Below are 26,490 nucleotides of genomic sequence, written 5' to 3' on the forward strand. Positions count from 1 at the left end.
TCTCTTATAGTAAGAATTCACATTCAATATAGTAAATAATAGCATTACTTTAATTTTAGGCAGGATTAATTTGAATCAAATTTAATGGTGGGGGTGTGTGTAGAAGGAGCCAAACTACTGTAACAGAGATCTGTCTGGTATTAACTAGGGATTGCAGGGTCTCACTTTTATGTGCCTAAGAGCCTGATGTATTTATGGAGTGTAGGATAGTGGGTAGTTTCCTTCGAGTTTTTTTACAGTTTGACAAGGTATTACTGGTAGGAGCAGGTATTTCCTAGATGCAGAGTAGGAAATGCTGCTAATACAGTTAATAACCCACCTAACAGAGGGAAAAAAATGAAAAGGAAATGCTTTAAGGGCCCTCGTGGTCCACTGTAGTATTAAACACATGGCAGCCCATGGCCTCCAAATAAAATGTTACAATTTGGGTGTGATGTCACTGGTCAATTATTTGAGTGTGGCAGTGATAGTGATATCACTATGAAAATTATTTGAGTGTGGCAGTGATAGTGATATCACTAGGTGATATACCTATGAAAACTGGAATTCCTCCAGCTGGCTTTGAGGGTGTCCTGTCCAATCCATCAGTGTCAGCTGAGAGTCAACCATTACCTTTTCCATCAAACCATAAAAGCAAGTTTTACCTTCTCTGCTGAAGTGTGAGGGTGGTGTTCAAGCAGCCCATTCTTTTTAGGTGTTATGGGGATAGTTTATGCATTATGTTCCTCTGTGAGGACTTTGATTGCTTCTTCAATCAGAATCAGTATCTGGTGTTAATTGCTGCTATTAATTTGTTCTCTTTTCAATAAATTTAAACTTCACATAATAAATTGTAAGGAAGAGCAATTATATTTCAATTTTTAAATTGAATTATGAAGACCTGTATATAAGTTATCTGGTATTTATTTATTGATTTATTTGTATTGTCCTGGTCTGTGACAAATTGTGTCCCTAATTTCACCGTGGACACTAATCTAGTACAAGATATTAGAAGAAAAAACATTGTTATGATAGATTTAGATGTATTTAATGAGCTGCCAATACTGTAGCTTGAAAGTGTTATTTTTTTTTCTTTTACTGAATAGAAGGATGCAATAATTTTTTATTTCTATCATTCTTAGGAAGAAGAATATCAAAATTGTATAAATACATGGCAATTTAAATCAATATGTGAAAAATATATAAAAACCCTAATAATCAATACAATTTGTTAATAAGAATTTTAACTATATTTATTGTTCTGCTGAGTTTTAGAAGAGTTTTTCTGCTACTTTGACATCATTACTAAACAAGATTTTCCACATCTTTTTTATTTTATAATTGCAGCACTTCAGAATTTCCTTTCTGACAGCAGAAAGAAAGAAATTAAATAAGTCATTACAGTAAAGCAGTAGTATGAAGTTTATTTGTCTGCATTATATATTCCCAGTTTACAGTCCTGCCTAGTTATCCTTTCTTCTTTTAAAGGTTGTCTGACCTTTCCCATAAAGAAATCCTTTCTTTTAGCTGATAATTTTATAAAATTACTTGGGACACTTGCCAAGTGAGGTATCTGTCTGAAGAGTTTATACTCTACACAAATGGTTCCAGGTGCTGAGCTGGAAAGTCTCAGCTATTTCCAACCCAGAGAATAAAGGAAAAAAAAAACAAAAAACAAAAAAGACCACAACAGACTTGTAAATAATGCTTGTTTTAAAGGATTGATTGATCCAGTTGCTTCAACACCATGCCCTGAGTGTTAGCACTTGCATGGTACTAATTTCATGGATATATTTTCTGTTGTCCAAGAAAATGTTTGTTAAATTTGATTACTGGAGAAGAATTGGGCTTTCTGTGAGATTCTTAGGGAATTCATCTGCATAGGAATGAAAGGATAATTCAGCTTTGGGGTGAGCTAGAGCTGAGGTACCTGTGCAAACAGGTGGGAATAATGGTTGGGCCTTCAGGAGACAAGGAGGAAGCTGCTAAACTCTGCAGGAGAGGGTGGGGAGATGGAATTGGAGGAAAAAAATGATTGAAGATGGAGGGAACATTGGAACTGACAGAGCAAAATCCCTAATGGTAGAAACTGAAGGGTCTGGAGAGATGAAGATGAGTGCAAGTGGACCAAACAGTGGACATTGTGAGTCAGATAAATGGATGCAATAATGTCACAGTAAGGATGCCCTAGAAAAGCCTGAATGAATAAATTGATGTGTTTGACATTTGTTTCTGAGCAATATTCAGTTAACCACTTTGAAGAAACCATGGATCAAACATCTTGGCTAGTTGGCCATAGGCCTGATGTTTCTTCTGTGTACTGACTGAGGCAGGAGTCCTGGGGAAAAACAAAACATGCAGAATTAATGGCTGTATCATAACTAATATCTAATAAGGTTCAAAATTCAAACTGAAGAGATTATCTCAGTTCTGGAAATTTTTTACATTTTGCTTGTTCCAAGTCATAAGCTGACAATGTAGTTATACCATAGCAGTTTTTCTTGTGTGGGGAGAACACATGAAGTAGATTGTATGCAAGATGGAAAAATGTGACGAATGCCTAGGCTTTAATTGTATTATGCAGTTAACATTAGGTAGGTAGTAGAAAGAAAGATCAACTTTTCAACATCTTTTTAATTGTTAAAATATTCACTTGTTCATCCCTGCAAGAGGTTAAACATACAAGAGATCTGCTAATTAACAAAAGCTGTAATGTGTTTCATCTTCAGTATGTATCTCTGTATCAGTCAGCTTCTAATATTTTTAATAATTATTTAGTAATCAGTTGCACTGTTCTGCTAAGAGAGTTTCCTTCAGTGAGCTGCATGGCCTGACAGCTTTTTCTACAGAACCTAAATGTGTCAACATTGGCAAACTGTTCTGTCACTTTTTTTTTTTTAAATCTACAGCATAAAATCTTGAACTCAGAAAAGCAAAATAAATAAAACAAATAGGCTAAAAGAGACAGCTGTGTGCTTTTGTGAAGAGAAACAGTAACGGGATAAATCAGAAAGCTGAGGATGACGTGCTGCAAATAAACCTTAGTACATATGACAGTTCTCTGTTTAGGATTTTCTCATAAAGGTTCAAGGTATAAAAACTTAAAGATGGAATAGAGTACTGCCAGAATATCTGACTTTTCCTGTAGACAACTTTTTGAGGTGATGGAAGTATTTAGTTTATCTAAATATGTAGAATTTATTGTCCAAGAAGACAAGGTCCATGCATGAGCAATGTTTACAAAACAGTGGATGTCAGACTCCACAATGGGGTTTTTATTTGACAGAATCTGGTCAGTAAGGTGGTGCATAGAGTAAACATGATGGAATGGAAGGGAATTCAAGAATCCTTTTTGGGAGTCTGGTGCAGAAGTCTGAAATCTGTAGTAACCAGGAACCACAGCTTCTCTTCTGCAAAGTTAGAGAGTATCTGGTTGTTCAGAAAACTGATGCCAAGGTGCTTGCACTTGCTTTGGGAAATCTGTGTATTCCCAGAAATATTAATTTCATGTCATCAGTGCAGTGTTGTGCACTAAAAGAGGTATAAAGTGTAATACACTGCAAGCTATTTCATAAATCTGCAAGTTATGTTTGTAGGGTTGTTTTTGTGGTTTATTGTTTTTGGTTTTTTTCTGAATAAGGAGATGAGCATTTATCCTTATGTAAGAAACCAAAGGTTTATCTTAAGCAGGAGCTATAATTCTGGAGTTAAAATCAGGAAATGTGTCTCTCTGAATTTCAGCAGAGGTTGAGAAAACCTTCAGCAATGTTTTCCTTTTCCCATTACTGTTGTCACAGGCTGTGTAGGACCTGCTTTAAAGCTAAGTACTTCTGTCTAAATCTTCTATTGTTAAAGCCTGCAGTTCTTCTTGCCATATGATTATTTTCAAACTTCTCTGCACAGATTAGATGCTGCTTAGCACTGTGTGCAGCACCAACTGGCAATGTTATTAAGTACAGTCAGTGAGGGGGAAAAACATCAGTGATGGTGACTTTGAATTCAGTTGAAATAATTAATTACTGATTTTTTAAACTGGATTTTAAAAAAATCTGTGCTTCCAAGGGTTTTTTTTTTTCTATTAATTTTGTAAGTATTTATGAGGATTTAAACATAAAGATATGTTTGAATAAGGCTTTTAGTCCAGGAATAGAAGAAGTAATGCCACCTAAAAAAGCTTCAAAGTCAGTCTGTCAGGTTCTTTATGGCAATGAAGCTCTCACATTATCTTTTTAATGTTGAAATCAGTTCAAGTCAGTGAAATTTCTTTAATGAACTTTGGGGCACATCTTCAAAGAAACCTGCAATTGAGCCTGTGGAAAGGCCAATGCCTTTGAACTGTGGAAAAGAAGTTTATCCTAGATTAGCTTGATCTTTTAGTTTACTCTGCCTTCTAATCTAGTAAGAAAGATCTAAGCTTTAAGAATACCCCTGAACTGCAGTGACAACCTAAAAGCAGTGTATTGTTAGGGAGAAATTCATTGCTTCCCTTAGGTATTGGCATTTTAAATTTGTAAGGATAGCAAAGTTATTTATTTTGTACTGTGAACATGACCACTCTGGGTCTCCCTGAGCACTACATTTTCTTTATTTGTTAGGAGATATTTCTTTGTTTCTTTGTTTTATTTCTTTCACTTGTTACTACCTTATGAATTAAAAATTTAACTTCATTTTTGTTTTCATTCTCCCTCTAACATTTCAGTGTGCTTCCATCCAGTTCAGTCTTTCATCACTCAAATGTGGAACAATGTACCTTCAAATTTGAAAGAAATAACAAAATCTGGAACAAATTACAAAGTGATGGAGAAGGGAAATGCAGAGCTGTATGGAAATAAGTGCATTAATGCATAAGCTCTGATGCACATGAGTCTGTTTTGAAGGACACTTCATTTTAGTTTGAACTTCTGCTTTTAAATTTTACTGTAATCTGATACAACATTTGCTTGGGTGAGTTCTTGAGGAACTTTCAGTGTTAACAGTATTCTTTTGGATAGAAATTCCATTGGATTTTGGATTTTGTACTCTTTCCATGTTACAATAAGAAAAACATGGAAGAGATTTTTAATAGAAAAAACCAACACTCGGTGGTTTGCAGCTGGCAATCACAATGCCTCTGCTGCTGCTTTTACTTTATTAAGTGGAACAGGTCAATTCACTATCAGAGCTGACTGTGTTCCCTCTCTGGTGAAAGTCAAAACACAGGTCTAGCAAAAAATTAAATGACCACTAGTTTCTTCTTTTCTATCTTTCTGTGAAATGTCTTTTTAGCAACTGTCTCATTTTGTGGAATCAAGGGGCACAAGGATGGTCCTCACTCAGCTGGCAAAGGAAAATGCACCTTTTGTCTATAGCACTGACTTCCATAAGTGATGTTATTCAATGTCTACTTTTGATTATGGGTTAATAAGCACTTACACCATGAAGAAATGCAGAAAGGCAGAGTTAGGTAAAAAATCTTGTTCAGATGTAACAAATCATATTTATAAAACTGGATTTTTGAAAAGGAAAGTATTGAAGGGAATAATATAAAATGTATTTGAGGGAACAGGGAAGAATTGAAAATTATATGTTTATCCAGCTTATAGATTATGCTATATTTTCCTGTATTTTATTTTTTAAAGTTAATTCCTTGACCTTTTAAGGTCAATGGGATTTTCACCACTGTCTTGATTGGTACTATTTCACCCTTCATCTGTGAGAAGCAGTTTCTGCTTTTTATTACTATTTCAAAATGGTGTCCTTCCTTTTCTTCTCTCACTCCAGTTTCCTAAGGATTTATAATCTTTTGCATCAAAAGGAAATGTTTTTGCTGGTACATACTGTATAGTTGAAATCAAGAACCAGGCAAAAAGCTGGCTGACCTAATGGGCTGATTCCAGCAGAGCAGACGTTTTGAATCTGGACTTCTTAGTTACTGAGGGTACAGGATTTTGAATGCTTTTATCCTTTTATTGGTGAATGCACTAAAGTGCATGCAGACAGAGAATGTTAAAGTGGCAGTCAGATAAACTTGTTAAAGCAGTGGGAGTTTTTCCTTTCTTTCTACGTGACTTTATCATCACAGTGGAGTTAAAAGGCAATTAGCCCTTCAGCTCTTTTCTGGCCACTTTATTGGCATTTTACACACAACTCTTGAATAGACAGTGCCATATTAAAAATTCCAGTGAAGCTGGCCTGGGGATAACAGACTCTAAATTTCTGGTTAATGTAGGTTTCCTTGAGAGGAACTATTGCCAAAAAGCTTGGGTGAAATTATCTAAAAACAGTACCTATGCTGCTTGCACTCATAGTTGATGGAAAATTGTAGTAGTCTTGCTACATGCTGTGTTACATTTCCAGGGAAATATTTTTATAAAGAGTGTTTGATGAAAAGGTTTATTCCTTAGTAATAACAGGCTACCCACTGTGTTACTTTAGGCAATGAACATGGTGAGTAGAATAAGACATTTTCATCATCACAACAACAATCGTTCTTGCTTTGCATTTCTGTAATTTTTGTCTGAGGTCATTAAAACACTTCACAAACATGGATTACTTATTTCTTCCAGTATATGAGAAGGTGGGAAATAGATTATTATGTCAAAGTTTTGACCAAATGTAGTCCAAAGTTGTTTTGGTTTTGTTTTTTGTTTTGTTTTTTCTGTTTGGATTTTTCTTTGTTGTTATTTTGGAGGGGGGTTGGTTGGTTTAGAATTGTAAGTAAACATTGGGGTTTTTTTTCTCATTTCAGGGTCAATAGAAAATCAAACATGTCTTTTGCAGTTCTTGCACCCCAAAGTATTAAGAACCAAAACCTGACTGTAATATTGTTCATGACTGAGGAGAATGAAGTACAAACACAAGACATATAAGCTCACTACTGGAGAGTAAATTGGATTTTTCATAGCATTTCAGTTTTAATCTGGTCTTGCCAAAGAAAATAGAAAGTTTTTGATAGACGTGACTGAGACTATTATTGCACCTTAATGATGCATTCATTGCTTCTATGAATAAATTTATTTAGTTAAATTTTGTAGCTGATTTTAATTTACTGATGTTAGATCATGAGAAATCCATTGAGGTCTGTGAGTGTGACTGAGAGGCAGAGGGTAAAAGCAAATTTTAACCTGTCCAAATGCATTGCTCCAATCTGCACTGGGGAATCAGCAAAAAGGCTCCTTAGAAGTCCAGCTGGTTTTTGGGTCAGATCTCTTTCAAAGTAGGAAAGGAAAACTGGTAGATTTAAAGAATCAGAAGTGCTGTTTTCACTATATTTTGGTTTGCATGGCAGCTCCAGAGGGCACTCAGATTTTGTTCAGAGAGCAAGTGATGGATTTATGCTGCAGTGTGCCTTAACAATAAGCAAAGCAATTTAAAATGCCTTCATTTGCTCAGGTCTATATAAGTTAGAATTTCTTTCAGCACACAGCACTGATTTAAGGTGATCCCCAATAGCAGCAGGTCTATTTTAAATGGTGTGTACATGTATTTCAACTCTGTTAAAAACTCAAGCTTTGCTTCTGATACTCACAAGCCATCATGAAAGTTGTCTGTAACTTTCATCTTTTAATGTAGCAAAAACATATTGGAAGACAATGGTTTAATTAAATGGATATTCATGTGTAAATTGAAAACCTGGAAGTTGGCAAGTGCCAGATTTAAAGTAGCTCATATAATTATTTTTTTAGGTGTCCTTTTGGTTACATGTTGCAGCACTTTTCAGTTGCTCAGCGATTTACTGCCTTTTCTGTAGCACTCACTGCTGGTCCATGCTTGCTCCCCATTGCTGGCTCCATTCTTGAGCTGCATTTTCACTGGCACAGTAACTGTGAGACAGACAAGCAGTTATGGTATTGGGCAACTTAGCCCTACCCATGCTCTTTCTTCAGATTCCTTATGGGCTAAAAAATTGTGTAGACCAAAACATGGGTATGGTGTGGACTCCTATTTAATTCAGTCGGGCCCTGTCTGAGATGCAGAGAGCACCCTCAGCAACTTCAGGGTGATAAAAACTCTGCCATGGTGACAGGAAGAGTCATCAGAAGCAGAACAAGAGCTGAAGCAGAAGTGGTTCTGAGCTTTAGGCCATCTCTGACAGTTTTCTGACCTGCCAGGAAAAAAGCAATTTTTTCACATCTACAAAGTGAGGAAAATAAAAAATACAATTTTATTTTATAGAGATGTGTCGAATATAACATCTTGAAGTCTATGCAACTGTTTTAAAAATGAAAAGGGCTATAAAAACTGAAGAACTTTACACTAGCAAGCCTAATACATCAGAGCAAATGACCAAGACATCTGCAACAAAGACTTTTGAACCTGTGCCCAGTGTCTGTGCACTGTCTTTTCCCACACAGATAATAATGCTCTCCTCCTATCACAAAGAAGAAAGTGCCTTGTTAGTGCTCTAGAGAGATCCAGATATGGTGATGAGCAGCACAGGCAAGCCCAGGAAGCCAGCAGCACTAGAGCTCCAGGGAGATGCTTAGCAAAAGCTGCATTTTAAAGACTTTGGTAGTGCTGAAAGCAGCTGCACTGTGTGAGGAACATTTGTCCTGTGCACAGAGTGACACAGACCCTGGAGTGAAAAATAACCTGCGATCATTAGTTAGAAATAGGCATAATTTACAGACACCAGGGGGCAGAATTAAGGTTGCAAGGACACCCATAAACCTGGCATTCCCAAGCAGAGGGCTATTTAAGTTCAAACTCAAGCACGCTTTTAAATTTAAATATTTGAATGGTGTAGAATTTGTTGCAAACAACATTGTGTTTATGGAAACAAAAACATTTAAATGCAGTTGGAAGAGAAGTGTGGTTGTTCATTTCTTACAAATGTGAATTTAACTAAAAGCTAATTTTAATTAGTTACAGCTAATGTTCAACACTTTATTGTTTGGGCATAAATTAGTCTAGCTTTCTGAAGGAAAAACATTAAACAAATCCTTTCTTGAAGGTTAGGCCTCTTTTTCTTCCTTTCTGAACTGCAGAAAACACAGTAGATAACTGCAGCTTTTTATTTCCAACCTGACCTTCCACGTTCTGAAACTAATTTGCCGTACTGCTCCTCAAAGTCTGCTAAAGGACTTCCTTTAGCAGAATAATGTGGTTCTTATTAAGCACATCCTAAAAGACCCAGGAGGATTGCATGCAAAGAAAATAAGACGGAAACACAGATGAATTTCCATCCTCCAGTCAGATATATGATATTGATGACCAGGATGCATATGAAGGATACTGTAAAGAAGACAAAGAAAAAGAATTAAAGCAAATGTCTGACAAATTGGCTGTCTTCAGATGCAAGGATGACAAGTGGTCTGTGCAGCTCAGTGGAGGACATGGAGGCATCAAGCCAAATTGTTATGTAGTCAACAAGTCTCTTTGAATCACATGGTTGTGTGTAACCTCTCTTTTAAATAAGGCCTCAATTTAAATTACATCATCATGAAAGACTTAAAAGCCATGAAGTTCTGTGTGAAAGCTGATCGTTTTGCTTAACTCCAAATGTTGTTCTTCACAGTTATGAATTTTATATTTTTCCAGGAATAATGGGATATTCTGTTAAAGTGGGACTTCTTTCAAATATTATTTCCCTCATTTTTAAGTGGATGCACCAAATACAAATAATTGTGAAAACAGGAGCTTTAACTTCAAATCAGTTTCTTCCTTAATTTCTTTTTCTCTGAGGTGACAAAATAATTTCATGCTAGCATAATTTGATGGAAAAATGCACTGAAATAGCTTCAATGTGCCATAATCTCTATAACTTGTGATGTTCTCATTTCAATGTAGCTAAATATAGATTTCAGAGGTTTTACAAGGTTAATGAGGAATCTTTACCCTCTGTATGCAACTCAGTGCAAGTGTAATTTAGTGAATTGGCTCCAGAATTATCACTGCTTTTTCATTTCATTCTTCAACAAGATGCAGAATTTGGGTAATCAGAATTGTAATATGATTTTCCTGTTAATCTGTTTTAAATCTGATATTTTCACCATGACTAATCCATGAAATTTGTCAACTTTGTCTGTGATTTACACAAGCTCTATTTATAAAGAGAAATTGTTTGAGTCCTAAGGCATGGAATATTATTTCCCAGCATGCTTTTAGTGACTTTTTCCTAACAAGTATAAACAAAATGTGGTCATTGACTATATTATTATTTCAAGATCAGGAGGTAAAACATGAGGAATGTTGAAGAGTATGTTCCCTGTAGCAGTGTATATTAGTCTTAAGCCATTAAGAAGAAAATAGCCTATCGTATCAGAGTTGGTAAGAATGGTTGTGATCATAAAGTTTACCTAAAATAATTGGATAACTTGCTTGTAGATTAAAAACATATGTGATTCTTGTATGTCTTTATGCTGAGGCTTTAGAATTAATTGCTGTCAGCATAAACCAGACCAAACAAAAATAGATTTGCATCAATTCTTTGTAATGGGGGAAAAAGAAAGGCTTGAATGACAGTGAAGATAATTCTGTTTTGTATCTGGGGGGAAATGGCTACACAATGTTCACATACAGGAGTGCAATTCACTATATATGGGAAAGAATAAAGGTCCTTTATGTAAGTGTAATAACAGGCAAGTAATACCTTCAAAGGAAAGAAAAACAATCTCTTGGATACAGAAAGTTTGTCTGCTCCAGCTGTCCTCTCTCACTTGTTGGAGGGAGACATTTGGGGAAAGGCCAAAACACAGATATTCACCAAGCTTTTAGCTCAGCACCACATCTTAATCAGCTTTTACTGAGCTGCCCTGCTCCATGCCGAGCAGGTTTGGATGTGCAGCACACCCTGCATGTAACAAAGTCCCCCTGCCTGTGGTGATGGGAACAGGATGGCTCTGGGCTTCAGGTACAGCTGAGGGAGAGGGAGGAGCAGCAGCACCTCCTCTTCCAGCTGAGCAGCAGCTGCTGAATGCCACGGCTGACTCCAGGTCATTTCAAACTCCTGATTGTATGGTTTTATGAAAGATGTGCAGAAATCAAGCACCTTGAGATCACAGATGGCCAGCCTCCAGGTCATTTCAAACTCCTGATTGTATGGTTTTATGAAAGATGTGCAGAAATCAAGCACCTTGAGATCACAGATGGCCAGCCTGTTCCAAGATCCACAGACTGGAGCCTGGGAGCACAAGCTTGGCCTGCCCTGCAGTCCGATCTTTCTCCAGCAGAAATGACCATAGATTGTTCCCATGTCCACCAAGTTAGCAAAATAAAAATACAGACATGCTCTGTCATGGTCCCTGGGGTATGAAATGCCCCCTTTGTGGTCAGATCACAGGAGAGCTCTGGCCATGTGGAGAAAGTTCAGTGTCCTCAGGTGTTGTCTGCCAGTGCCATGGTGGCCCTTTGTGATTCCTCAAGCCATGGCAGGGCAGCTCTGTGTCCTTGTGCTCCTGGTTGGCTTCTCTCTGTCCTGCTTCCTTAAACACTCATGTAGCTCCTCTTCTCAAAGGCCCCACTGCCTCTTAATCTGATTTCTGAATGAAAACAGTCAACTGCACCATGTAGAAATTCTTATTTTGCAATGTCCTAAGAGTCTAGGGGAAGTTTGGTGTCTGCTCCAGGCTGGAATCTGACCTCAGAATTACAATTTATTTCAGACTTGCAAAAGTATTTAGCCCAAAAGGATATTTTGTGGAGGACAGAGAAGAATTTGGGGTAGACAGATTAATGTTTTATGTGTGATGTTTTGCACTTCCCTTGCGCAAAAGCAATTGAATAAATTTTCTTTTTATTGCTCATAGCATAAAATGGAAAATAAGTGGTATCTCAGCCTTTTAGAATATATTTTAAAAATAGTAGAAGTGAAAAATAGATGTTTAAAGTATGATTTAATATAATACCATAACATTTAGAAACCAAAATGATTTATTGGTCATCTTACTTTAGTATATCAATGTCTCCTTATAAATGCCACTGTTCCCTTCAGAGACTTGAAACTTGTCTAACACTACTGATATATGCAATTTATAGATAACCAATGGGGCTACATGGATTCTGTCATTCTTTCTGGGTATCCTAGATATTTGGAGCTAATGTTTTCATGTGTATTATCCTAATGCACACAGAATTGCTTGGGACACATTTGCAGCTGCATCAACCTGTGAAAGCTCTTTGTTTAATCCATTTACTGAATAATTGAGCAAAGACCCCTATATTTTCTACATTTAGGCTCTTAAAATTATTGTCTTTATGTTATAAAGAATTCTGGTCTATGCGGTTAACATGACATGTTTGTATAAGAAAAAAATGCTCTCCTGTGTAAATTAGGTCTACAGAATTTGCTTAAATATTTGTTGCTTATGAAAGTTGTACAGCAAGGCCTTTTCCTCAGGCATACATTTATCAGCTGAAATCTTGATTGTTTTGCCTGTATTATGTCACTCACGTCTGGCAGGAACAGCATCCTGCTGTTTGTGAAGCTGACCTCCTGCTGCTGCTTAGCCACTTGTAGGATTCTATCCCAATTCCTCTAATCCACTCTGTTTCAATAGCACCATATTTGGGCTCCTTCACAGATTCTTTTGCTGCTGTGTTTGGGATGCTCTGTGAGCTGAATTAGAATTTTAATGTTCCGTTCAAAACAGAAGGAACCTTTTTGTTAAATGAGAATATAAGGAATAATCTCCTCCAGTCCCTTGGACAGAATTTCTACACATGCACTGTATTATTTTTCTTCAAACTTTTGTCCAGAAGTTTGGGGCACTATTTCAATATATTGGTTTACTTTGTGTAAATCAGATCCAATTTGAGGTTTAATGTTGCAATAAGGCCTGCTACCATCTTAAATTGTTTCTTTCCTGTTGTAACTCCTCATTCAGAGTTCAGTGCTCCTTGTTTCCATTATGTCAAGGGTTTACTGAAATCTTTTCAAGCTCCTTGTGCAAGTCAGGCCTAATTAAAGCAGAGAACTGAAAGGACTCCAAAAATGGTGTTAGAAACGACACCAAAGCACAAAGTGCACTTTAGGTATTTTTGCCATACTTTCAAGAAGTCAGGAAAGATTTTCATGTGTTTTTTCCAGTAGCTATTTTCTGATCCCCACATGAAACAAGGCTTAGAGAAAACAACTTAAAGCATGATTGGTGTATGTATGCATATATATATATATATATATATATATATTCATAGGGTGTGTATATATATATATATATATATATATAGGGGGTATTTATATATTTGTGGTCTGTCCCTTTACTTCACACCTAAGCTTATTAACTCTGCTGGATCTATTTGTGGTCAATATAGCAACTGGAAAAAGCAGGATAGCAGAACATGATCCTTTTTAATGTCGAGCTCCTGGGCCTGTACTTGCTTTAAGAATTATTCTTTAGAGAATGGAATTTACTTTACTGAAGAATAAACATGTGGTTAAATGATAATGCTAATTTTATTCTTTGAACAAGTTCTTTGGACACAATGTAATATTACATGAGTCTCTCTTTGAAAACCTTCAGCGCAGTATATAGAGATTACCTAAGTGTTTAAAGAGAAAAAAAGATATTATCGAGGTGAAACATATTTCAACAATTTCATAAATTGTCTCTCACTTGTACCAAACTTCCCTCTCTGGAAAATTCATTTTAGAGCATGTACCATGTTTGCTTCAGCTGTAGCTTTTAATGCTAAATTTTAGTTCCCTCTCAGCTGGATCATCATCATCAGAAGGCACGTGGTGCCAAGACCTGCTGAGAAACCCTGTGAATGGGGTCAGGGATGTGGATGGAAACTGGAGAAGACAACAGCTACAGCAGTTTGATATAATGATAAACTTTACAGCTCAAAATGGAACAGAGAAGATAATGAAGAAAACAGGGGAAAGAAAGAGACTTCAGAAAGAGGTGGTGAAACAGGGATACAGGGAATGGGAGGAAGCGGAGGAAACAATACTGAAGAAAAGAAGTGGGACAAAGCAAACATATTACTTGGTCTCCTTTCCTGCATTTGGCAAATATTGTGCATTTATGATTTGTTCACAAATGTGTTAACATTTCTAATGATAGCAACATGGAAGAAAGGTGTTTAGCAGCTTTTATCAAGGGATTTAATCTGTGGAATCCAAAATGAAGAGGTTTGTAAGTGATCCCTCCAAGCAGTATCAGTGCAAGGACCTGCGGTTCTGCTGCTCCTTCTCTGTTTGTACTTTAAAATTAATTGAAAGCCTCATTGTTTTGTTTAAACTGTGAAAGCTTCCAAGGTCAATGAGTGAGGTAATTGACCTGCCTGTTGTAGGACAAAAATATGTATGTTAAATTGCATAATTAGTTTTAATTACATAATTATGGTGTTTAATATGGGGGGGTCAAAGGTTACTATTACATTTAGAAGTCATGGCAAGAAACACAAAAATAAGCAACATAGTTTAATTCTGTGTTTCTTTGGGTTTTAAAAAAGGGGTCCACTGTGATCTATCTTTGACCTTGGATATTTGATGATTATAGTAAATAATATACTGCTGTTACCCTTTTTGGGATCATAGAGACACCTTTGTAAATGACTAAGTAACTTTACCAAAGACTTCATTTAGGTTCAGAGTACACAAAAGTTAATCAACAGTGGGAACTCAACTGACAGCAATTTAATCTGATTGGGTAAGGTAATTACATGATTACCAGGAGTGTTTATATATGGACAAGGATATTTTTATTGGAAAAAATCCTAATTGCTTTCTTACTGAGAAGAGAAAAAACCAAACAAATTTGTTGTTGCAGGTTAAGAGGACATCCTTCGTTCCTTGAAATAGCTCCTTTTCATATTTTAGTGACAAAATGAACACATAGTTCCTTGCAAATTTGCACTGGGATTATATTAGGAGTTCCTCTGTTTCTGAACTTGAAATAATGCCATCAATATCTTGTTTCATTTAAGCAGCTCGTTGCTTATACATCAATTGTGTGACAGCCTAAAGATGTCATGATGCTTGTAATTAATTATCTCTTTTACTGTGTGTAAATACAGGTTGATTTCACCAAATGTAAACCTAAAGATCCATTATACTAATGGATATTTCTGGGAAGGAGGGCAGCATTTGTTTTTCCATGATGGTAAAAAAAAAGGAAAAAAAGGCACCATGTAAAAGATAGGTAGATAAAAGATGGTGTTCCTAAATGCTGGAAGAAAAGGTATCATTCAAATTCTCTGAATGGTCCTTTAGAAAATGCTCTTTCATTCTATTGACATAGAAGGGAGTGTTGGGAGATGTCTCTTCATTAACAAAACATTAACTTCTGTGCTTACCTCCTGAAGAGCACTGCAGAGTAGAATCCCAGTTGGCTGATAAATACTGGCTTGCCCCAAAACCTGATTAAGGAATGGGCTGGGCCTGGCCCTGGCGCTTTGTAGGGTTGTGTCTAAATCTAGATGCCAAAAATATATATATTGACACTTATAAGAGTCACTTTGTATCACACTGGTAACTTCTGGACATATTCTGCCAGTGGAAATGGGATACAGTCCTCTCAAGACTGACTTCTAAGGAATTGAAAAGTTTATGAACTAAATGTTAAATAGGTAATAAATGGATTTTTGAAATTAAATATATAATTATGGAAAGATGTTCTGTGATATATTCCATGTTATAAAAATTACATGTTCTCCCTTTTGCTAATTTTTCCCTTATAAGTGCTTTAGAAAATATTACAATTTTGAATTGTTTTTCTAAACCAGATGATCCAGTCACTGTTGGAGGCACATAGCCACGGCACAATCTCATGCTGTACATTGATCACCTGTCCAACCTTTGCCTAGAGTGTGATCCCCAGTTCCTTCAAGAGATCCATCTTTACCTGTCTATAAAGAAGAAGAGGAGGAGGGAGACATCTGGGATATTCAAGTATCAAAGTTTAACACCAGAGCAGGTTGAATCTTGATTTATATTATTCTCTAAATGTGTTGCTGGTTTTGACTTGGGTATTTGGCTGGATATTTTTTCAGTGATTGTATAGTATGGGTGGAAGTTGCTCCAGTGTTCAAGTGTTTTTGTTTGGACTGCTCACTCGCTGAAACTGCACATGCATTTTTCATAGTTCTGTGGTGTGAAATTGAACCCAAAGTCAGTTTGCTGTTGAGAAGTTGGCTAATACTGAGCATGCCTGGAGTCTGTACCTCTCCCTTGAACATGTGCTGACCACAGAGACTGAAATGTGGCAGCTTCTTTAAAGCTGTTCAGTGTACTCTAGCTGGACCGTTCTGTGTTTAGCACACAACCAAATCCGGGTCCCCAGCCGGCGCGATCGTGTTCATTCACTTGTTAAACTTTCTTCTTACTCTTCCTCCTCCCTTTGTGGGAGAACTTTGATATCCCCAAAAAGCCAAGGTTTCGCTTACTGTCCTAAGGACTGCCCCTTCAGGAGCGTAGCGCAGCCCACACACAAACCTGGAACATGTCCAACTTGTTCTCTGAGCAGAATGTGAACCCCTGACCTCCTGGGCCTCCGGCAAGAGTGCTGCCTACTGAGCCACCAATACCCAGGCCATCAATAAGTTTTAAATGCCAGTTGCAGACTTCACAGAGATAATGACTTCAGTGTGTAAAGGTTTTGTTGTGGAGGCTGCAGTCTCACACATGGCGTGACAGAGTAAATATGCTAAAACCATAGAGAGCCCTTGCATAACTCGCCTTGATATAACAGTTTTTGTAATATGTTTCAAGGCATGGAATATTATTTAAAGGGACCCTGTTATGTAGGCTTAGGCCCAAAATGAAGCTATTATGAAAAGAATGTTTAGCAAAACCAGAAATATGTCCATGAAATTGTTGGAGTGGGAATTTCAGGGTAACCTTGCTTGGATTTAAAGTCGCCTGCATGACATTGCACTGTTGTTCTAGGGAATGAGAACCAGCAAATGAAAATACTGTTAAGTGAGAATCAGAAACTGAGCAGAATAAAGATGTTAGAAAGCTATTACTATTTTTATAACTTCTTAAAAATCTTACCTCATCCTGAGAAAGATGAGATGAAAAAATAACTTCCAATTTAGTGGTTCAAAGCAGCATTATTGACACAGGTAAAACCATGTATTTGCATTTTTAATAGTATTTTTAACCTGATCACAAATAAGTTCTTGTTTGTATTTTAAGTATTATAAAGGAAAGTGAATATGAAATAAGCTTTCAGATTTTGGCACATTTCAGTTTTATTGATGTTTCCTATTTAAAATTTATCATTAGGGGCATACAGGAGATATGTTGATGTTTGCAAACAAAGTGTTATTTATAGACTTGGATCAGGAAGGAAAACATGGCCAGATTTGAGCTAAGACTTAGATTGTTGAAAGGCTGTTAGATAAATTGCATGAACCTTCTACAGAGCACAGGCCAGGAGCCCAGGACTCCTTTTCCCAGCTGAGTGCCCAAATCACTAGGCTACAGACTCTTGCTCCCTCTTGTGTTCTTTCTCCAGCCCAATGAATCTTGAATTATTTTCTGTACAATGAGAGAGCTTCAGTGGTAGAACTTTGATATCTCCCTCTCCTTGTCCCAGCATTTACTGCAGCCTGTAGCCAGCTGATTGATCTGAAATTGAGCAGAATTGTCCATCCTGATAAAGGACATTGCTGGGTCTTGAGGTGGGGAAGGAATGGGACCAGGGGATTTGGCTTCTGGGATGAGCAGAGCTGCTGCCAGGCTGGGAATGACTGGTGCTCATGTGCTGTTTTGGAAAGAAATAGCACCTGAAGCATTTTGTAGGGAGCCCACCTGGTTGGTGTTTATTAGTCTGGCTTTGAGAGTGCCTGGTGGGTCAAACTCAGATCAGCTGTGCAGCTCCTCACAGGACTGGGCACAAGCTGAGCCATGAGATGATGCACCCTGGCTGAGCAGGTAAACTCTGGCCTGAAACAGAGATGCAGCTGCTGGGTCTGGCCTGTGTTACCATCAAAACCTTTATGGCCATCAGAAACATCTCCAGGATGGGGTAGGACATCTCCAGTTTGGAACATCTCCAGGATCATCATTTTGGCTACACATGTCTAAATTCTCCTCATTGAATTCCAACATTTTTGGGCTTTTAATTAGTTTAATTTAACAGCTGTTTTGAATGTAGAACTGAGAGATTTTATGAACCTGTTTTTCAAACAAAAGTTAAGTTTTAAAGAATGTGTTATAATTAGGCAAGATGACAAGAAGAATTTGTGGTTCAGAAGTGCATCAACAGTTGTGAGCCAGAGACAAACAGTGTGTTTTGAAGCTTAAAAAGTGAAATTGCTTTGAAGACATTAATGCTGTTCAGAGCAGTGTGTATTAGATCTGAACTTAGGAATAGCCAACTAAGTTGACTGCATTGCAGTTATGAAACAAAAGTTTGTCAAAATTACTGACTTAATTCCTAGGCTCTTTTTTTGTCCCATATGTATGTTTTTATTAAATCCTGCAGTGCGGGCCCTTACTCGTGCAAATGTATTTATCTGCCTCAGTGGAATTATTCTGGTGAATAAGTCAATGTCTAAGATCAACTAGGATGAGTCTGTTTTTCTTCTTAATAGGAATGCTAATTTTGAAAATTACATCTGTGCGTTATTTTTACTCTGAAGATCTACAGATACTATAAAATTGGAACTGTAGATTTCCTTGGCAGTTTCTCTATGGTTGTTTCTACCTGTTTAAAACTCTGGAGAAATAATGTGATTCATTACACATTACTTTCCTGGTAGTAGATGTATCATGTAGTTTAGTATCCAAACGTGATCTATTTCTGCTTTGTAATATTATTACAAAGAGGGGTGGTGGAGGTGGGAATAGGCACTTATATTCATGACAGGTGGTTGGTTTTAAAGACAAGTCTTTTTCTGCTGTGCTAATGTCTATTTTCATTGCAAGGGAACTTTTTATGTAGTAGGAGAACACTGAAGTAGGGAGGATGCAGTCTGTACCCCGTTGTTCATGGTTTAGCTGCAGTTCCTTTGGCAGCATTTCTGGTTCCACACACAGGACTTTCACTGTCCCATAATCTGGCTTTAGCAGGGCTACCATTTGCTCAGTGTAACATTAATGTCTCTCCTTTCCCAGTGAACAGAAGTTAATTTGATAAAGACTGTAATCATACTAATGATTCTGTGTGCATTGGTGCAGGGAACTGCTTAGCATGGTGTTGAGTTAATTGCTTTAAAGTGGGTGTGAGTTGGTGTGTTAAAGGGGGTCTTTAGGTACTGCTGTTATGAATTTGGGATAAATAGCTAAAAAACACACTGCAGTAACCCACATGATGACAGAGAAAGGTAGAGAGGACTGGATGAAAGCCAGAATGGGAAAACTGAGAAGGAGGGGGGAGGAAAAAACATTGCCACAGAATTTGTGGAGTGGTAAACTTGGGAGATGAGTAGAGGTCTTCAAAAATGAATAAATTTTTGTATAACTATGGATAAACTATATTACATGACTTTGGTTGATTTCAATCACTGTAATTTGGGAAGCCCTGCATAAGGCAGCTACAATAACTGAAAGTTGTAATCAATAAGCATCTTGATGGAGGCAATAGTCAAATGCAAGATCAGCTGTAGAAGAACAAGCTAAGAAAAACAGACTTATAGTTCCAATCACATGAAAATTGCTATTCCATTTGGGAACAGCATCCTTCTAAGATTATAGATTGGAAGGGTAAAAGTAAATCACTGTAAATATGACTCATATGTTAGTGAAAGCCCACATTAAAGACTTTATCCTCCCAGCTATAAAAATAGCCAACTTTGTTCTGAGTTAGGTAAAAAAAAAAAAAAAGTAGTGTGAATGCTGTTGTGTTTTCCCTTGATCAATTTTACATGAAAACATTTTTAATTTTATTACATACTTTGGTTTTGTTGTTTGTTTTTTTTTTAATGGGAGAGGTTGATTTGTGTATACTAGTAGCAATGATTCCTCAGCCTTAAATCACTTGATATGTGAGGAAAAGATCTCATGGCATGGTCTTGCTATCCTCTTTTTAGTGTTGCCACAAAGGAAAAAGATTGTGTACAAATGTCTGAAATTTTTTGCATCTGCTCTTGGAAATACTAAAGCTAATAGGGATTTTTCCAAGTTAACAGAGTTTTTGATAGAAATTGCTTCTTTATCAAACCTAAAACCTTTCTCATGTCTAGGGTAGTTTAAAAAAAATTCCTTTAGAAAGCTTTAATTTCAAATAGCAAATAAATAATTTATTGGAAATTGAACTTCTCAAAAAGAAACCTTGAGAGAAATCTGCATTACAATGCCCAGAGCCTAATAGTTAGGGCATTATCCTTTAAGACATGCGACTTTGGTTCAATTTCCTTTTCTGAATCCAGCTGAATAGAGACTTAAATCCAGCTGAATATCTAATGCATCCAAGGCAACTGTCTTTACTACTGGACTATTGTCTGTAATAGGTTGGGTATCTCTGCTTTTGTGAAAATTGTGAAAGGATTTGTCCTAATACTAACAAGACCCTTCTGGAATCTTCAGAATTCTTATAGGCTGGTAAAGAACCTTTGTGCTTAGCTTTATTCATAACCCCCAGGCTCTGAAGAAATGCCTGTAATAATCATTATTTTATATGTTCATACCAGGCAACATTTGTTAATCTGGACTTTAAACTAAATCTCAATCTCAGACTCCATATAGAACTGTCTTTCCATGCCTCTGGTTATTCCTGTCAGCTGTCTTGGGTTTTTCTGGTTTTCCTATATCCATTCTTTTAACAGTTCAACCAAATCTGCCTGAAAGTAGCACTTGGGTTATAACAATGAATTTAACACCATTTTTCAATATAGCCTTTTGTATTCTTTGCACATTCAACTTTATTATGGTAAGCTAACTCTGTGATCACTGCTGAAGATACTTCTGGTTGAAATATCCACTTAATGAAAGAAAAAAAAATTCCAAAACATGTTGGAAGTAATTTGATGGTGGTTAGGACATTGTTTTGGAGCCTGCAGTGGTGAGGGATTCCATGAAACCAGAGGAATCAGGGCTGTTTGGTGGCCTGTCAGAGTGTAGGTATTCTTCTGAGATTACCAAAAGGGATCAGTTACCTTGGTAATGTGTCCACCAATATTTATTGTGTCTATTTCTTTACACAGGCTAGCAAACATTCATCATGTGGAAGTGTTGGTCATGATCAACTTGAGCTGAATTTAAATTGATGACCTAAAGGTTAGAGTCTCTGTATCCCATTACCTCTGCCTTGGGCTGCCCAGTCTTCCTACAACTGGGTTTAACACCACTTTTAGTCTTTGGAGGAAGAGCACTCTTTAGAAGTGCTGATCTGACAAATACTATGGATGTCCTGTTGGAAAAAAACCCAAATAAAATCAGTCTGACTTTTTCAGCTTGTCAATACTTTCTGAAGAAAATTCTGAACAAGTATTCAGATGCTGGACTAATAACTTCTAATAAAGTTAGATAGCTTTAATCTAGTCATATGGGAACATAATGCAGTGTAGCAGCCCAGTGAAACATGAAACTATGAGAACAGCTGAATAAATTTAAACACATTTTTGAACATTCTAACCTTTGTCATAAAAATCTGATAATGTAGAAGGAAAGCTAAAGCTTGCTTTTGGTTTTGTTATTTTGTACAGTAGTTGAGAAGACAGCATTTCTTGTGGCTGCTGACTTGAAAGCAGTGACAATTTCTAGCACTACTTTTTGCCCCATATGAAGTTTATTCTTTCTCACTCATTAAGGAATGAATCTGGTTTCTGTTTTATTCAATACTGTATATACATCTCACCCATAAATATTTAAACTGAGTAAATATAGAATCTTAAACATGGAATATGCTTTCATTCTAAACTGCTGGCTGTGGGGGAAGGTAAAAATATTTTATTCAAAGATCAGCGGTTCCTTTGGATGAAGGGGGAAAAAAAAAAGTGTTTTGTGCTTGCTGTAGGGCAGCGAACTTTTTACCAGATTATACCTTTATTGTTATAAAGTTCAGACTATAAAGGATCTGTAGGAAAGGGTTTGCAGATACTCACTTCAAAAACACATGGCTAGTATTCAGCCCCTATATCTGGGGCTAATTTAATTCTTCTTCTCCATTCAAAGTGCCTCTCTCCTGTCTACAAATGCAGAACAGATTCCCGGGTAATTTTCTTTCTTGGAAGTACCGTCATTTTATTCCTAACTGGAAATAGCATGAAATGGAAATACATTTATGACTCTGCTTAAAAACAAACACCAAAGAAAATAAAAGCAGGGATAATATGAAAGATAGTTCCATAACAAATTGAGGCAGAAAAATGCAGAAATTTGAAGCATATTGAAAAAACCCCACATTTTCACTGGGAAGATTTCCTTTAGCAAACTGATTTTTGGGAACGGTGTAATGTGGCGTACCTAGAGTAGTTAATAAATTTTGGCCAAACTGGTGATGCCAATTCATGGTTTTAATTTGATCCAGCAAGCAAAGTCCAATACATGTCTAGGTATGCAGCAGGCCTAGATCCTATTCTAAAGATACAATGAAGAGTGTTGCAAAATAAGAGTTTTATTAGACTGAATACAATGAACAGTGAATATTTGTGCTTTGTCTGTTATGACTGTGTGACTCCTACGTGCTTTACCCACTCTTCTTTCATGTACATTGTACAGTCAGAGGTGCTGAGCGATATCAAGGTTACATCCTGAGTCCTGCTGAGGTTTTCTTGAAAAGGTCATGCTCTTTGTTATGTTTTGGAGTCTGAGGTTCAAGCTGTTGCTCGTGTAGATGGCAAAGGGGTTGGACCAGCCTCTTCCATAAAGTCTGAATCCTTTTGTAGGTAATATCTTGTTGAATTGTAAAATAAGCTTTGATTATAAAAGGTCACAAAGAAAGTTATGAATGTAGGACTTTGTGTTTACAAAGCAAAATCAGAACAAGCCCCAAAACAGAAATGTAAAGTAGATAATATTTTATTATGCATTATGAATATGTAAGTAGCTGATCAACATGAATCTCCTTTGGTGATTTTGATGAGGTGAAAGAGTTGATTTGAAAGGGGAGAAAAAAATCCACTCATTAATTTATTTTTATGTGTGGACCAAGTGCCTCAACTGCACAAGTAGGAAAGACTGTTTTACTAAATTTAATTTTGGTTCTAATTTTTCTTTAGTGGTGTTTTTTTTTTTCATGTGTAACAGAAACAGGAGGTAGACCAGTATTTTCAACAAGATTCACTGCCTCTGGTTGACCTTTTTATGTTAAACCTATGTTTATGGAGAACAAAGGCAAGAGTTTTTTTGATTTCTAAAAGAAAGATTGGGATATGTTAGTTTTGCCTACTGTAATTAACATAATAAAGACTTTTTTTGATGTAGATTTTTTTTAAACAGCTTGGTTTGGAGCTGCCCTGTCAAGGTCTGCTGGTTGAAGTGTTACAGTAATGAATCCTCAATTCAAAGATGATTTCTTAGGAGTGTGGCTTTGTTCTCCTGTGCAGACAGACAGATACAGGGAGGACAAAACCTTTTTTTTTTGATCTTAGATCAATACTGTCATGAACATGCAAATACTTGTGTACGTTACCAGAGCTCCCATAGAAGCACCATTCACATGTTGGGTTTTTTCTCCCACTTTGATTATCTGTACTGGCCCACAAATTCAGTCTGTGTTGGCACAGAGCCCTGGAAAATCAAGGCAGACAGAAACTGTCCTGTCATGTGTGTCTGTGCTTTTATTTTCCAACTCTTCAAACTGTCCTTCTGCTGAAATTCTCCACTTCAGCTTTGTGGTTACTTTAAGTACTTCATTTTACTAAATTTGTTAAGTGAATCTAGACTTCTAAGCTCCAAGTACCATTTTCACATGAACATAAACTTTTTTTTCCTCTTTGTGGGCATCTTAACTCTGCTGTGCAGAATGAAGTACAGTCCCTTTCTCTGTAGTTGTAATGTACTTCATCAGTTTCCAAAAGACAATAACTTGCTTTATTCCCATTTTATAAGGATTAATTATACTCAGAAAAAGCTCTCAAATAGCAAACAGAAAAGGAAACCAGATGTTGCAGAGTTATTTAACCAGTGTTATTTGCAGACAAATATTTAAGCTATGTGATTTAATTTTTTGTGGAACCTTTAGAAGCTGGCTAGTGAGTGAATAAAACATCCACAGTGTATGTGAAAACAAATTTTACCTGATAGTATCATTTTTTCACCTTACTATTACAGGTAAATACTTTTTCAGTTCTTGGCAAGAAATTTGCAAAAGTATTTGATTAGAACAGGAACAATCCCCAAGGCATATTGTGTATAGAGTCATAATTTATAAATAGGCTTTTGTTGCATAAAGCACAGTTGTGCATTTCCAACAGTTTCAGTTTTCTGTGCACTATTGAAATGGAGTAGTGATAAACCTTTGTGCAAATTTGTTTTTCTTAGAGATGCAGAATCAAATAATGAATCTTTTGAACAAGCAAGTGAATTCATCATCTGAACACAAATATTTATCTATGTTTCAATGAGACCAAGCTTCACTTCTGGAAAAGGTGTTTTGCAAAACAGATGAGGGCAATTCCTCTTATAGCAAGGGTTTCTCTAGGCAGCTAAATGCAAATTTAAAAAGTGGCATATGTTCCTAAAATTGATCTGTTTTAGCTAATTTTCATGTTGCTTAGTACCTCTAAGATGTGTAAGACATTGTTCTAAAATATAGAAGCTTCCTGTTCTAGACTTTATAGGAAAGTCTAGAGAACAAGAATATCACTTTCTATTTTCTTTTTCATCATTTCTACACTCTTGAAATCCAAGTAATCATGAGCTGTGCTATCTCTCCCAAATTTGTCTTCTAGTTGTCCTCTTGAGTACCGAGAGCTTTTTGTCTGCCAGCCCCTCCTGTCAAAGGCAATCAGCCTCATGTCATTAAGAGAAATTTTCTAAATGAAAAGTGTTCCAATATTCCAGTTACTAATATCTCAACACTTGCATGGACATGGCTCATATTCAACTTTGTCTTCCTAATTCAAGGAAGCACCTTATCCTTATTTTCCCAGATTTGCCCTTTTAAAATTTTGTATTCAGGATTTCAGTGTCTCTTTTCTTAGAGCCTCTAGTGACTCTTCATTCTCTTAGCTCCTTTCCCTCGACTGCCTATTCCAGTTGCAATATTCCTTCCAGAGTTTCAGGCTCATTTGGTTTCTTTTCAATCTTTTCCCTTCTTTCCTCATTAGTAACTGCAGGCTCTTCAAACCCTCTTTTTCCAAACTTAAAACCTCACTTTCTCAGATTACATCATTTCTCTTGCCTCTTCAGCCTTTTCCTACCGATCTCCAGTGGCCACAACTTCTGCCACAGTTGTGTTACAGAAACTTCCACTGTTCTCTTCTGACCTTACAGTTTCCTGTTATTTGGTCTGTGAAAGTGCTCAGCTTGATGGACTTTGCACTGAACATAATCAGAAGAAAAAAAAGTATGCAGTTTCTGTCATCAGAAATGATAATAATCTGTTCCTATTTTTAAAATACCATTTCCTGTTTATGGAAACCCATTATTGCTGACAGGTTATTGCAAAGAGGCATCATTCTTTAATATCCATCCATTTTTAAGAAGTTTCTGCTTTTTTTTTTTTTTTTTACTCTATGCAAGATTGTTTGCTTTATGTAACTCTTTCCCTTGTCTAAATGTAATTTTCAGGATGCGATGATAAATGTTTAATGGTTCTTGTGATACTCTTAACATTGTCAATCACAAAGTTTAGTGAAACACCAATGTTTTCATTTGATCCCAGCACTGAGGAATGTCCACCTTTCATCACAACAGGGTTGTTTAGTTCTGTAGAAGTCTAAATACTCTGCCCTTGGGAGATACCTCACTGTCACCTGCTCCTAAATTGAAAACTGTGTTCAGCCAAAGCTTGCAGGGGAGGGTTTCAAGAATCTTTCTTTTTCTTTAACAGACATATTTGGTATGGGAAAAAAACCCCTTAAATGTGAAATAAATCAAAGCCTGAGAAGCTATTAAAAAACCCTTTAGTTTAAATATATCCAGTTCTAGATAACCAAAGAAGTGTTCCATCCTGCCCTCATTCTTTCTTTCTCTATTCAAGATGGGTAGATTTTTAGACAAACAGTTCTATTGGCTACATCATGAGCTTCTAATCCCTAACACTTCTATTGATGAATAAAATGTAGTGCTAGATAAATTTATTTGGAACACATTCTCAGTAAAAATATTTAGAAATGTTTATCTTGAACAAGAGGTACAACCATCAAAGTCAGTAAGTTAATGTCATTCACCATAAAATATTATCAAAGAGCTGAAAATTTCTCATCTTTCCTAAACAATTAACAGTATCAGTTTAACTCATGATGTCAGAAAACCTTTAAAAGTGTATAGTGCAAATACAGCCTTGATTTACTTGTGCATAAATAAGAACTGTTGTCGTATTCACCAAGGTGCATTTGGCTTATGCCTAAACAAGAACTTTTTTTAATAATGCCCTATTTATCTTTAAGAAACATAAGATGTAGGGCCAAATCAGATTTTGCTTGAAAGGAATGAAGGAATGCATAAATAAATCTATTAGTACCTAGTTGAAAAATATTGTTTTGAATTCTGTAGTATTTTTTTTAATAATGGTCGAGCAGGTAAGCTCTTCC

At 36.5% G+C, this 26,490-nt stretch overlaps 1 protein-coding gene across 11 annotated transcripts in view; it reads left to right on the forward strand.

The window, feature by feature from the left end:
- The window catches only part of ERC2 (ELKS/RAB6-interacting/CAST family member 2), a 407,180-nt gene that overhangs the window by 333,626 nt on the left and 47,064 nt on the right, over positions 1-26,490 (forward strand). For 10 of the 11 annotated variants that reach the window (XR_011681174.1, XR_011681175.1, XR_011681176.1 and 7 more), the window contains one exon: positions 15,628-15,818. The exons of the other annotated variant lie outside the window; for it this stretch is intronic. The gene's annotated coding sequence lies outside the window, so the exon portion shown is untranslated. The remainder of the gene's footprint in view (positions 1-15,627; positions 15,819-26,490) is intronic. 11 annotated transcript variants of the gene reach the window in all.

Source organism: Agelaius tricolor, unplaced genomic scaffold, assembly GCF_023055355.1.
Source record: "Agelaius tricolor isolate 1412-34295 unplaced genomic scaffold, bAgeTri1.0.p SCAF_14, whole genome shotgun sequence".
Classification (NCBI taxonomy): domain Eukaryota; kingdom Metazoa; phylum Chordata; class Aves; order Passeriformes; family Icteridae; genus Agelaius; species Agelaius tricolor.